Here is a 13,028-nt window from a genome sequence, read left to right on the forward strand (position 1 = left end):
TTGTGCCATTCCAATCAAAGTCTCTGCAGGAGTCTGTATGGCAGTGTGTGGAAATTTGCATGCTAATTCTAAAATTTATGTGAATATGTAAAGGATCTAGAAGAGCCAAACAATAGTGAAAAAGAACAATGATAAATCTACTACAACTCAGTAATAAAAAAGACAAATAAAAATGGGAAAAAGGCATAAGCTTATATACAAAATACAATGTATAGATGGCCAAGAAATATATTTAAAAGACGTTCAATGTCATTTGTCATTAAGGAAATGTAAAACAACACACCAACAGATGTCAAGCAAATATATTATACTAAGTTAAATCAATAGGTGAAAAAACAAATTATTCTATACTCAGATAATGGAATACTACTCAATAATAAAAAATACAAACTTAATGTATACACTACATAAATATCAAAAATGTTATGTTATATTAAAGAAATCTCACAAAAGAATACATATTATATAATCTTATTTATATGACATTCCTGAACAAGAAAAACTAAGAACTCAGAAGGATATCTGCCTGTAGGAAGGAGTGAGGTATTACTAAGAACAAAATGTGTCAGGAAAGGTATTGGAGTGATGGGTTATTTTTTCTTTTAAATGGGATAATGGATACACAGACATATACATTTATTCCAAATCATTGAGATGCAGACTTAAAATCTGGCCTACTATACTGTGTACATTATACCTTTAAAAAGATAATGTGAGTATAAAGGAAATTAAAGTATTTTACCCCAAAATATATTTCTCTCACATATTTTGAGATGCCTGTTCGGAGAGCCAGAAAACAGAAGTAGGCTGGCAAAGCTGTCTTTTGAGGGGGAGATTTGCACCTGTAGAGAATCTGCATTGATACAGCCAGGCTTTCCCTTGTCCCCACCTAGAAAAGATTAACTCAGAGTCTTACATCTTTTAAGGTTTTCTTGTTTTGTTTTGTTTTGTTTTTTAATGTTTACCATCTATTCCTGCTGAGGGCTGTTATCTCTGAAGTTTCATTTATATAAGGAGACCACCTTTGCTAGACAGGCTTCCTCTTCTCTTCCTCCCATAATCCATCTTGTCACCATAACCCGATTTACCATCATAACCTGTTTTTGGCCATTCTCTGAGCCTCTATTTTTTCTGTAATCTCAGGATGTATGTAAGCTTCTGCCCTCCATTGTGGGCTTCAGTAGTTGAGTAATCACTGTGATTCTCCTGTGTATACATCAATAAATGTGTATGGCTTTTCTCCAATTAATCTGTTTTTTTGTGAGTTGAGTTTTCAGCAGACCTTCAGAGGGCAAAGGGGAAATTTTCCCGTTGGTCCTTACAAGTATTTGATAAACAACTCTTGCTTATAAATGCCAAACTTTAGATAGCAAACTTTTGGAAAAACAGCTCATCAAAGCTAATTCAAGAAGAAAAGGACTTTATGAATAGTCTCACATATATTAAAGAGATAGAATCTATAATTTAAAACTTTTCCACAAAGTATTCTCCAGATCCTTGTGACTTCATACTTCAAGTTCTCTGAATATTTAAGGAAGAAACCTCAACAATATGGTGCAAATTCTTCCTGAAAAGGTAAATAGAATGAACAATTTCTAATCTAATGTTAGAGAATCATCATAACGTTGATCACAAAACTTAACATTGCTAGAAAGAAATACTGAATATATGCATTGCAAATATCTTTTCTTAATCCATGGATTGCATGTTTTAATGAAGAGATGCTCTTGATTTTATAGTAGTCAAATATTTTCTGGGTCACTGCTTTTTGTGTCTTATTTAAAGAATTTGCTTTGTAAATAGTGACACTGAATTTTTTTCTATTTGTTTTGATTTATAGAAAGAGAATTGATTTTATACAATAATTACAAAAAGTGAGCTTGTCAAATTCAACTCATAATTTTAATCATGTGATTAGATTATTTTAGATTTCCATATGTGCTCTTTTATATCAGCAGATTAATGATTATTTGTATTAATTTTTCTTCCAAATATTAAATCTTTTAGGTTTTTGTGCCCCATTGCACTGGGTAATACCTCCAGCACAATACTGAATAAAAATGGAGATACTGGCTTCCTTGTTTTATTCCCAATCTTAGAAAAAAAGCATTCCGTTTTTTCACTCTAGGCTTTTTTGTAGACTCTGCTCCATCACACCAAATTTTTTTTTCCTTTATTCTCAGTTGCTAAGAGTTTTTTATTATCAATTATGAATACATGTTAAATTTTAACAAGAGCTTTACAGAATCTGTTGAGATAATCATGAGTTTCCCCATTTCCTGATAATGGGATGAATCTTGGATACTTTCAAATATTAAAACAACCTTGCATGCCTGGAACATAGACAACTTTGTCATCATACATTACTTTTTATACATTACTGGATTATCTTCCACAGCTTTTTGTGATTTCTTTTCATCTATATGGATGACATAGATTGGCTTATTCTTTCTTGAAAAAATCTGGTGTCTGGATCAAAAAATGGAGATGAGACCCTTGACCATGAGGACCTCACAATATATAATTGTGCCTTGCCTCCCCTGTGAATCTACCCTAAACCCCACCTGGATATTCAGTGTTCTCTCTGTTGGCTTCTGTGTGCCCTATTATTCTTACTACTGGAAGAAAAGACTTTTTTCTTGGTTGTGGAGGAAAAAGACAATATATTCCAACTACATTTTCAATTTATTTGATTTATTTGAGGTAGGATAGTGTTTATTATTAAAATTAGGCTTTTTTCTTTTTTCAGCAAACTTTGATTCAACATGTTTATATCTATGAAGTTATTTAACATCTTATCCCAAAATATTTTTATAGCTGTTTAATAAAAAAGGTCTTACTGCTCTGACTGTGACTCCAGACTTCACAACAATCTCTATGTAATCCTGGTATTACTTTAATTACGAGCTCTTTCAGACCTGATGGATTGCATATTCTGGAGGAATGGCAGATGGTATTGAAAAATCATCCTTCTTTTATACTCACTATATTTATAAAACCTGGTTCAATATAGCTAAGTCTCTTAATACAGCTCTTGCTCTCTCTGTCATCTATATATGTACATATATATATATACATACATGTATAAACTTTTATTGAAAAAGAAGATACATGAAGAGTGCACCAATCACAAATATACAGCTCATAGAATTTTCAAGAAGTGAACGCACTCATGAACCACCACCCACATCAAAAAGTACAATATTGGGCCGGGCACAGTTCTCATGCCTGTAATTCCAGCACTTTGGGAGGCTGAGGCAGATGGATCATCTGAGGTCAGAAATTCGAGACCAGCCTGGCTAACATGGTGAAACCCCATCTCTACTAAAAATACAAAATTAGCTTGATGTGGTGGTACACACCTGTAATCCAGCTGCTTGGGAGGCTGAGGCAGAAGAATCACTTGAACCCAGGAGGCGGAAGTTGCAGTGAGCCAGGATCATGCTACTGCACTCCAGCCTGGGCAACAGAGATTCCACCTCAAAAAAAAAAAAAAAAAAATATATATATATATATATACACACACACACACACAGAATATTGTCAGCAACCTAGAAGCCCACCATGTACTTCCTTCCAGTCACTGCCCTCTCCGAAGCTCCTCATTATCTTAACTTATATCACCCTCAGTTGATTTTGCCCATTTTGACAACTATTGAAATAAAAGCCTTCTTACTGTCAACATCATACATTTGAAATTCATCTATGTTGCATAACATGGCTGTTTATTCTCATGGACTACTTATCAATTTTATGAATCTATCACAATTTATCCATTCTACTGTTGAGGAAAATGTGGGTCATTTTCTGTATTTAACTATTAGGAATAGTGACACTATACTCTGACACGTATCTACCAGTGCCCATACGTACACATTTCTGTTGGGTACATACCTAGGAACAGAATTGCTGGGTTATAAGGTAAACTTATGTTAAGCTTTAGTAAATGCTATCAACATTTTTTCTATAGCAGTTTATACATTTATATTCCCACCAGCATTGAATGAGAGTTTTAGTTGCTTCATATCTTCTGCAGTCCTTGATATTTTTAAGTTTTTGAATCTGTAGTCATTATGATTTATGCATAGTATCAAATAATTGTGTTAATTTGCATTTATGTGATGACTAAGAAGGTGCACACCTTCTCACATGTTTATTGGGCCATTTGGACTGTGTGTGTGTGTGTGTGTGATGTCCATTTGAGGTTTTTATCCATATTACTACTGTGTTGGATGTCTTTATGTTATTGATTTGTAGAAACTGTTCATATATTATAGGGTGGGGTGTATGAGGGAAGTGTGGGGCACAATTATATTGTAAGAGCCCCATGGTCAAATGTCTGACCTCCAATGTTGGATCCAGACACCAGATTTTTTCAAGGGACCTAGAGATGACTGAACTTAAGGACATGACTCAACTAAGTAAAGTCATAATCCACTGATGTAGAACACTGATTCTGTATCATTAATTAATGAGAATGAATACTGCTAAACGAGTCAGAAGGCTCACATTGTCCTGTCAGTATATACTCTTACTCCCCAAATTAAAACATGAGAAGTCAGGATATGTTCAGACTGCCAAGAAAAATGAGTGACTTAATTTCGATGACAACAGCATTGGCTTACGAGTGCCTAATGGGTCCATCTCCACTGGGGGCTACACACAGCTGGTTGGGGAACCAGAGACTTAATGCAGATGACTTTCCCTTGGAATAATAAGAGAGCAACACAGGTAATTCTGGGCTCTCACATCAATTTACTGACCTTCATGCAGGTGGTTCCTTGTTGGTTCACACAACCTTACCTAGACATAACAATATCGTCAGCCAAGCCTGTTTACAATGTGTGAACTGTATTGACTGAATGTTCCAAAACAGATCTCCAAGTTCTAGGGATGTTCTAATCCATAATTAACTAACCATAGAACTCTATCAGAAAGGAGAAATACAATGCAGAGGAAAATAATCTATAATTAATAATTTTCATCAATATATGTGAAGCCAGAAGTTTCTTAAGAATGATTATTAGATACGTAGTTTAAAAGTAATGCAAAGGCACACATCCATAAAAGTATTCTCATAGCAGGAGATTAAAATTTTATACTTGCTTAAAATGGGCTTTTGCCACAGCTTGAAGTCCCAAATCTCCCATGAGGAGGTCCTACACCAACCTTTCCAACAGTTCTGGGAGACCTGACCTGACACAGTATATAATGAGACCTTCTCCTTCCAAGCTTGGAATCAGTGGGTGCATTTTATCCTGTAAATTGACTTGAAGCCAATAGGTACAATGTGACCTGTGAAACAATGTGAAACCTAATTAAATATATAGGTAGAAATCACTTTTATGAAAAATTTACAAGCCAGTAAAACCTGCAGAGAGTAACAGGAGACATATCTGTACTGTTCAAATTTCCCAGAAAAGTAGTCAGTAAATCACTAAATCATTCAGATTATGGCCTGCCTAATGCCAAGTAGTTGAATAATTATGTAGTTCAGGGTAAATGATTGTTTGACATAACCCAATGGATGCTGTTTACATTCTAGATATAGTATCACGCAAATATCACTGGATACAGGGGAACACTCTGAAATAAAAGTGCCCATTTTATTTTAAACTAAGGCAAGGTATAAAGTTATACAGGGTGTTCACTGCATACCCCCAGAGAACACTATTTGCCTAGACTATGAAAGGAGTATATGAATGGAGCTCCAGGAGTTGTGTGATGTGGCAGCCTTAAAATACTAATCCAAGGAGAAAGAAAAAGTTATTTCATAAAGATTGACATATGGCCACATTATCACATTGTAATAATAGAAAAAAGATTTTAAAGTACAACTTTATTGATTGCCCAACATCAGTATAACTACTTCTGACCATCCCCTTGGAATATCATACAAAACCAACCCCAGTGGCACATGGGACACTAAATAGAAAAGGATATCGCAGGACCATTAACCTGGCTGAGGATTTCTTTGTTTTCAATTATATTTTCCTATACGCACAATTGTTTTGTATATTTCTGAAATATCTTTGTTCTCTCTTCCATTCATATTTATAACCTGTATAGCTCTATTTGTATTATTTATATTTCTTCCCAAATGTTTTCAATGCCTTCCAATTTAACATCACGGAGATAGCATTATTGTGTTTTCAGTACTGCTTCCTGATCATTAATAAAGACATCACATTTTTAAAAATCCACCCTTGTTAAACACATCTTTGCAACTTCAAATTATATAAAGCTTAAAATATGAATAATTTGAAGACATTGCCACATATTATTATTCTTTGCTTACCATCTTTTAGCTCATTTTCAGTTCTTGAGGCTGAATTTTTCTGGTTTGATTTGAATCAATTTTGCCAGTAAAATCTCACTGATGTTATATCAATTACGGTAAGAGGAGAATATAGGATGAGCACTATACTTAATCCTCTCTTTTCATCTCCAAATTTAGTTATTCTAACAAGAATCCTATTTAGTTGTGTGTGTGTATGTGTGTGTGTGTGTGTGTGTGTATTCACTCACGCATGTGTTGAGAGATAGTGATTATGGGGGTGGGAAGTGCTTTTTAAAAATACACAATTCACAGAAATAAAATTCCTATTCTGAGAGATAGCAGAATTAAAGTAAAAAAAGAAATGTGCTCTGGCTATGACCATCATCAGCACTGACATATGAAAAAAATGTAGACATCCGAGCAGTATCTGCATTAGACCTGGACAAGCAGGGTCCTTGTCTCAAGTGGAGCCTCGTGCTTGGGAGTGTCTTCCTTAGTTTCCTTAGTTGACATAATCCCACTCTGGTGCTGGAAACAGAGTTAGGAGTGCCTGCGAGTAGGGCCCTGGAGCCTGGACTAGTCCCCTTGTGAGCCGCCTCAATCCCATTTCTCCCTTTCTTTATTTTTTAAAAATATTTATTTACTTATTTATTTTTATTATTATTACTTTTTTGAGATGTAATCTCTCTCTGTCACCCAGGCTGGAGTACAGTGGTGCAATCTCTGCACATTGCAACCTCTGCCTCCCAGGTTCAAGCAATTCTTCTGCCTCAGCCTCCCAAGTAGCTGGGATTACAGGCTCCTGCCACCACACCTGGCTAATTTTTGTATTTTTAGTAGAGACGGGGTTTCACCATATTGCTAGGCTGGTCTCAAACTCCTGACCTCAAGTGATCCACCCACCTCAGCGTCCCAAAGTGCTAGGATTACAGGTGTGAGCCACCTTGCCCAGCCTCATTTCTCCCCTTCTGAACATTCTGACATCCTCTCCCTATTACCTCTCCCGGTATGGGGTGCTTCAAATGCACAGCTGCATTCAGGCATTGGAGAGTAGAGAGCCATTCCAAGTCCCATGGCTGGATCCCAATTCTAGGAAGGTGACTTGAAAAACTAATAATTCCCATTTGAACTAGATATTTCTTTCACAGGTTTGTATGAGATTGACATACCAGAATAATGCAGACATGCTGATTTGGGAACATTATTCGGTGAACATATTCTACAGATCTTAGAAGAATCTGGCCACAGAGTATCTGCACTTGGTTTGAAGTCACAGTATGAATCCTCGACATTGGCTGATTCAATAAAAAGGTTCCTATGAATTTTATTTCCTTCAAAGATATTTGGAAAATGCCCGCACAAGTGGCATCTAAAAAGCAAATTCTAGTGTAGATGTGGTTAATATCTATAATCAGTTGACTTTAGGCAGATTATTCTCAGTAATATGGGGTGGATCTCATCCAATCAATTCTAAGAGTGTCAAAAGCAAAACTGAGGAAGAAGAAATTCCATCTCTGGACTGTAGCAGCAGCTCATGCCATAGAGCTTCCAGAGTGCCATGGGCCCTACAGATTTTGGACTAGTCAGTCCGCACAATTGATACATACACAGAGTCAGGAGAAACAACTCAGCAAAGAAAGTATACACTTTTTTAGAGGGGGAAATGGTGCTGGACAGGTATTCACACCAAATGTCCAACAAAGATGACTTATGTACTCATCTTGTCTCAGAATTGACATTGATACAGTGAGGTTTGTAAGCAGATTCAGGTGCAATAAAACTTCAAAATGTTTTATTCCATTTTGAATGTGTCCTCAAAATGTTTGGAGATCTTACCAACCTGGATGATATGTTCCAGGAGGAGACAAAATTTCCTCCTAGAACATAGTTCATTAGTATATTGAGTAACTTAAAGAAGACACACCAGAATCTTTGAAATTTATACCTTGAATGTACTCTTTTAACAGGATGATGGACTCTGGATGATGACAGCTTCCTGCAGTGTTGCTGTCATTACCTTCTCAGCATCCGGCTGTATTTCCTGTGTCCCTCATGGTCATGTTGGCCTCTGTTGTCTTACAACCGCACTATGTTTTCTGTTGGTCGTGAGCCCATTACGATTAGCAGTTAGTAAGTCTGTATTTTACTGGTGGGCTTTATTTTGTTAACAGTGGAGTTACACTTGCCCCAAATGAAGAATTGGTTGCTCTCAGGGTGAAGAAGAAGGACCCAGCATGGCCTGAGGATCCATCTGGACTTGACTTTGGCATTGACAGCACTGCCCTAAAGGCAGTATGGTCCTAGAAATCAAGGGGTTTCCCAGGCAATGCGTTCCAAGGGTCAAGGTTTATCAGAGAGAGAGAAGTCACTAGAACTGGAAAACCTCCAAAAGTCCAGAATAGGACCTTGTGCAGTGGGTCAGACTGGCTATGGCAACGGTGAGATAAAGGCCTTCTGGGTAAGGTCAGAATGATCAAAGACACCATCGAGAACAGTCTTCTCTCATGTGAAACTGTGAAATGCTCAGCCTGGCTAGGAAAGAGGTATCTATATTCTAAAACAGAGAGACAAGTACCAAAAGCAATGCTGTAGCCAAACCATGATGAGCTTTAGCTGTCACTCACAATAATAAAAGCTGGGAAAGTGGGGAAACTTTAAGAAGGAACATGATGAAATGAATGTTTTAGGAAGAATTGTTTGGTGTCTCTCATACAGAGACAGCCTAGAACCAGGAAAAACTACAGAACCTGCTAACAATGCAGCTTGAAGTCAAAACAAATAGTTATTACCATTCATTTGGGATTTGTGACTCAATTCTCAAAGAATCCTTTCAAACATATGGGATAGTAATGAAAATATAATGGGAAAATTGAAATATACTATGAAAGCATCAGAAACCTGCACAGATAGTTCAGCAGAGCAATGTTAGTGTAGTTATAATGTATTGATTCTTCATTCAAACACAATTAAGTTTTGAAATCAACCACATATGGATTCAGACAGTTGAAAATGATATATTTCTTCAGTATTTAACATATGTCCAAACTGTGTCTAGAAATGATATTAAAAGAAATGAATAACTTGCTCTACTGTAACTTTAGGCTAAATTAACTCTTTGTGGTTTCAATTGTGTCTTTAATTTGCATTGTGCTTCATGGTTTTTGATGCATTTCACACTGTTCATCTCCTTGCATCTTTATATTACCCCATTTTACAGATAACAAAAGTAAAGTTCAGAGGCAGCCAATCATTTGCTTCACATGTCAATTGCTCTTCAGTAGCAGAGCCAAACCTGGGGCATAACTCTCCATTCAACACAAGCTACTGGTCTAAGGAGTAACTGTGAGTTTAGAGTGAGGCAAATTGAAAACAAACCAAACTGTTCAAGGGAGATTGAGGATGAGTGCCCAAGTTAAAGGAGTAAAAAATAACAGATCTAGGTTCGGAAATTGGTAGAAATGACTATTCAGACTTTGCTTCACTCCCATTCCCAAATTCAACGTACTTTGTAACCAGTAAGCTACCTTACTGATTGAAGAGCTACAGATTCCCTGGAAGGAGTCCAAGAGTGGAAGCAACTCTCCTTTGTTTTAGTCACCCAGTACCATGTTCAGATTTCCTGAATGGATGCTATCTACCTGGAGTGAGGAACTTGCTACAGTCAGAGAAGCCCAGGGCAGCAGACTAGATGGCTCTCAGCCCCTTTAGCTGGAGAAGTGTGCCATCAACCTGCATAGTCCCAAATAAAGGGTTCCACTATGTTTGTAGGGGTTAGGCTCTGCATAATGTATCCAGCTGATAGCTGAATAGGCTTACAGCCAATCTACTTTTTTCTCCCCAAGCCAGGCATGCTCATGTGAGGGCTGTAATTCTTTTTCTAATGTGCACAAAGATGCTATACGGGCTTTTATGGTGGTCCTAATATGAGGACATTTCTGTAAAAGGTCTAGCCACAGTCAACCACGGTACTGGACTCTGATATATTCTGTTATGTGTACGTGCATATTTATGTTCTTTAAGCAAAAAAGAATTTTAATCAGATGAGTAAAGCTATGACTAGAATCTATCAAAAAACATATCACTTTTTTAAAACAAAAAGGTGACTTATTTTATAGACAAGTCTAAAATTGGATACAGTAAAATCACTTGTATTACACAGAGACCCAGTGGAAAGACCAAAAGAAGAGAATGAACTAATTCAGTGTACCTACCAACTTTCTTTACACACTGGCTAAGACTATGACACTCAATAGGATAGAGAACTTAAGGAAATTCTAGGTGGTTCTTCCACCTGTCCTTCTCTCAATCTCTCTCTCTTCCTGGTCCCTTTGTACTATGTAATTCTCAACTGTGGCATCTTTCCTGGATACTGCCTAATGGATTGCACTTGGACTAATGTTTCTGTCCTAAGAAGCACCTTTATTATTTTCCTACATTCAACCTCTGTTCCCAGGGCCCCCACAAAGGGCAGAACATTAGCTCTGAGTTTGGAAGCATACACCAAGTATTGTCCCACCAGAGACAACTAGACTTGGCCCAGATTAAATGTCTAAAGGCATGCTTTGGGCTACACATATTTTATACTTTGGAAAATGGAGGTCTGCTGCTATGGCTCGAATGTGTCCTCTCTAAAACTCAGCTATTGAAACTTAATGACCAATGTGATCGTATTAAGAGGTGGAGCATTTAAAAGGAAATTAGTTTGTGAGGGCTCCTCCCTCATAAAGAAGATTAAGGCTCCTCACAAAAAAGGTTTCATGCAGCATTTGGCTCCCCACTGCTCTTCCACCCTGTGTGGACATAGGGTTCCTCCCCTTCAGAGGATGCAGCAACAAGGTGCCATCTTGGAATCCAAGAGCAGCCCTCACCAGGCAATCAAACCTGCTGGCACCTTGATCCTGGACATCCCAGACTCTAGAACTGTTATAAAATAAACTTCAGATATATATATATATAATTTTGTTATAGCAGCACAAATGAACTAAGACAGCTGCCATCATGGTACTAAGATGGAAGGACCGGGACAGCAGAATATTTCTGATAAAAAGCTCCCAGTTGAAATAAAGCCCTCTCCTCATCACCTTACCTGCACAATTTGGCCATCTGTGTGTGTGAGCTGTGAATGGTAATTATCTCTACGACTGTGCATGGTTAGTGGGAGTCAATAAACATCCACTTCAGTGCACCTTGTCAGTTGCAATTTGCAACAACCCTCCTTCCTCATCACAGGAAGATCTAAGCTGAGAGGTAGGGAGAGGCTCAGGAATATCCAAGTTTAATTAGCTGATATTGGATTGGAAGATGCTGTGAGCCAAGGGCAAGAGACTCCTGAATGGGAGTCAAGAAATCAATTGAGGGGAATCAACAAGACATGTAATTAAATGAAAGACAGACTTCAGGACAGATATTTGTGATAATCTGACTTCATTCTAGGGGAAGGTGGTCAGGCTTGAAGTTAAAATTCAAAGGCCAGAAAACAGACCTACCCGTTCACTTGGTACCTTGCCTTGCTAGACAGGTGAGCTCATGTGGTAATAATTATAAAGTGACACTTGTAATTATTTCCCAGGCAATACTTTAAATGCTTTATATACTTTAACTAATTTAACTTTTGAAAAGAAGGTCTCAGTCTTATCATCTCCATTTTGCAGATTCATAAATTGAGGCACAAAGTGATTAAGTAAATTTGTCAAAGATCACCTTACAAATAAGTAGCCAAGTTGGTATTTGGCTTCAAGGTGTATTGTCTTAACTATTATATTATACTCTACCTCCAAATGAGGAAGACATTTCTTTCTTCTCTGAAAATCATGGGTTATATATCAAAGACAGTGAAAGTTAACAAAATTAGAGTTCCACACATCTGCCACAGCAAATGAAAGTGGAAGTTAGACTTGACTACGAGGGACAACTTGAGGAATACTTGTCCCCCACCCCACCTTAAAATTTATTCTCCCTACCCAGTCCTTCTGCCTGGAGTAACACCATTGATTCCTTGCATAGGTTAAACCTTCTAATTCCTGTGCTTTTCTTTTACATTTTCATTGACCTCCAGCATCGATTATAAGGTTCATCCATTCTAATAGAATCTCCTTATTCAGAGAAAGATTTGGCATCAAAAGAAAGGAGCTTCTGAACCATGTGGGTGGGATAAAAGAGGTATACAGAAAAAGAAGAAAAAGGGAGGATCCTAATTACAAAGTCTATAAAGGAAAGAAGGTGGAAGCTATTTTTTCTTTTTAATTAGAGTCATGATACTCTGAATTCAGAAATACATTGACTTGCATCCTGAAAGAAGAGTACATCCCAGATGGAGCAATAGTAATGTCCGTGTTCCAAATGCCAAGAAGAAAGCACATCTGTGTGTGTGTTTCTTTGTATGTAGAGGATTTCCATAATTCACCTTTTTTTCACTTTAAATAGTATGGGTGTAGGCAACATAGGGAATGATGACAGGTGCATACTATTATTTTCCAAACTCTATAGGTCAGGAAACTGAAGTTCAGAAAGGTTAAGTAACTTGCTCAAATTTACTCAGCTAGGGAGTGTCAGAGCCAGAATATATTCTTCGGTAGCACAACTTCACACTTCACCCTTTTAACATCTATACTGTACTGTCTTTAATATGAAGTGAGTGGGGAAATGCTGGCCAAATGAAGGCCACAAACAGTGATTGGGATCATAACATTGTGTTTGGCTCAGGGTAACCACAACACTACTGAAACAAAGCAACCCTTTCAATTCAACA

The 13,028-nt window shown here is 37.2% G+C and overlaps 1 long non-coding RNA gene across 1 annotated transcript; it reads left to right on the top strand.

Moving 5' to 3' along the window:
* The first annotated feature begins 1,499 nt into the window (after positions 1–1,499).
* LOC139358026 (uncharacterized) lies at positions 1,500–8,372 on the top strand. Its single transcript, XR_011612228.1, has 3 exons — positions 1,500–1,575; positions 7,429–7,591; positions 8,248–8,372. It is a non-coding gene; the product is annotated as an uncharacterized lncRNA (long non-coding RNA).
* Positions 8,373–13,028: the final 4,656 nt, after the last annotated feature.

This window comes from Macaca nemestrina, chromosome 13 (assembly GCF_043159975.1).
Source record: "Macaca nemestrina isolate mMacNem1 chromosome 13, mMacNem.hap1, whole genome shotgun sequence".
Taxonomy (NCBI): Eukaryota; Metazoa; Chordata; class Mammalia; order Primates; family Cercopithecidae; genus Macaca; species Macaca nemestrina.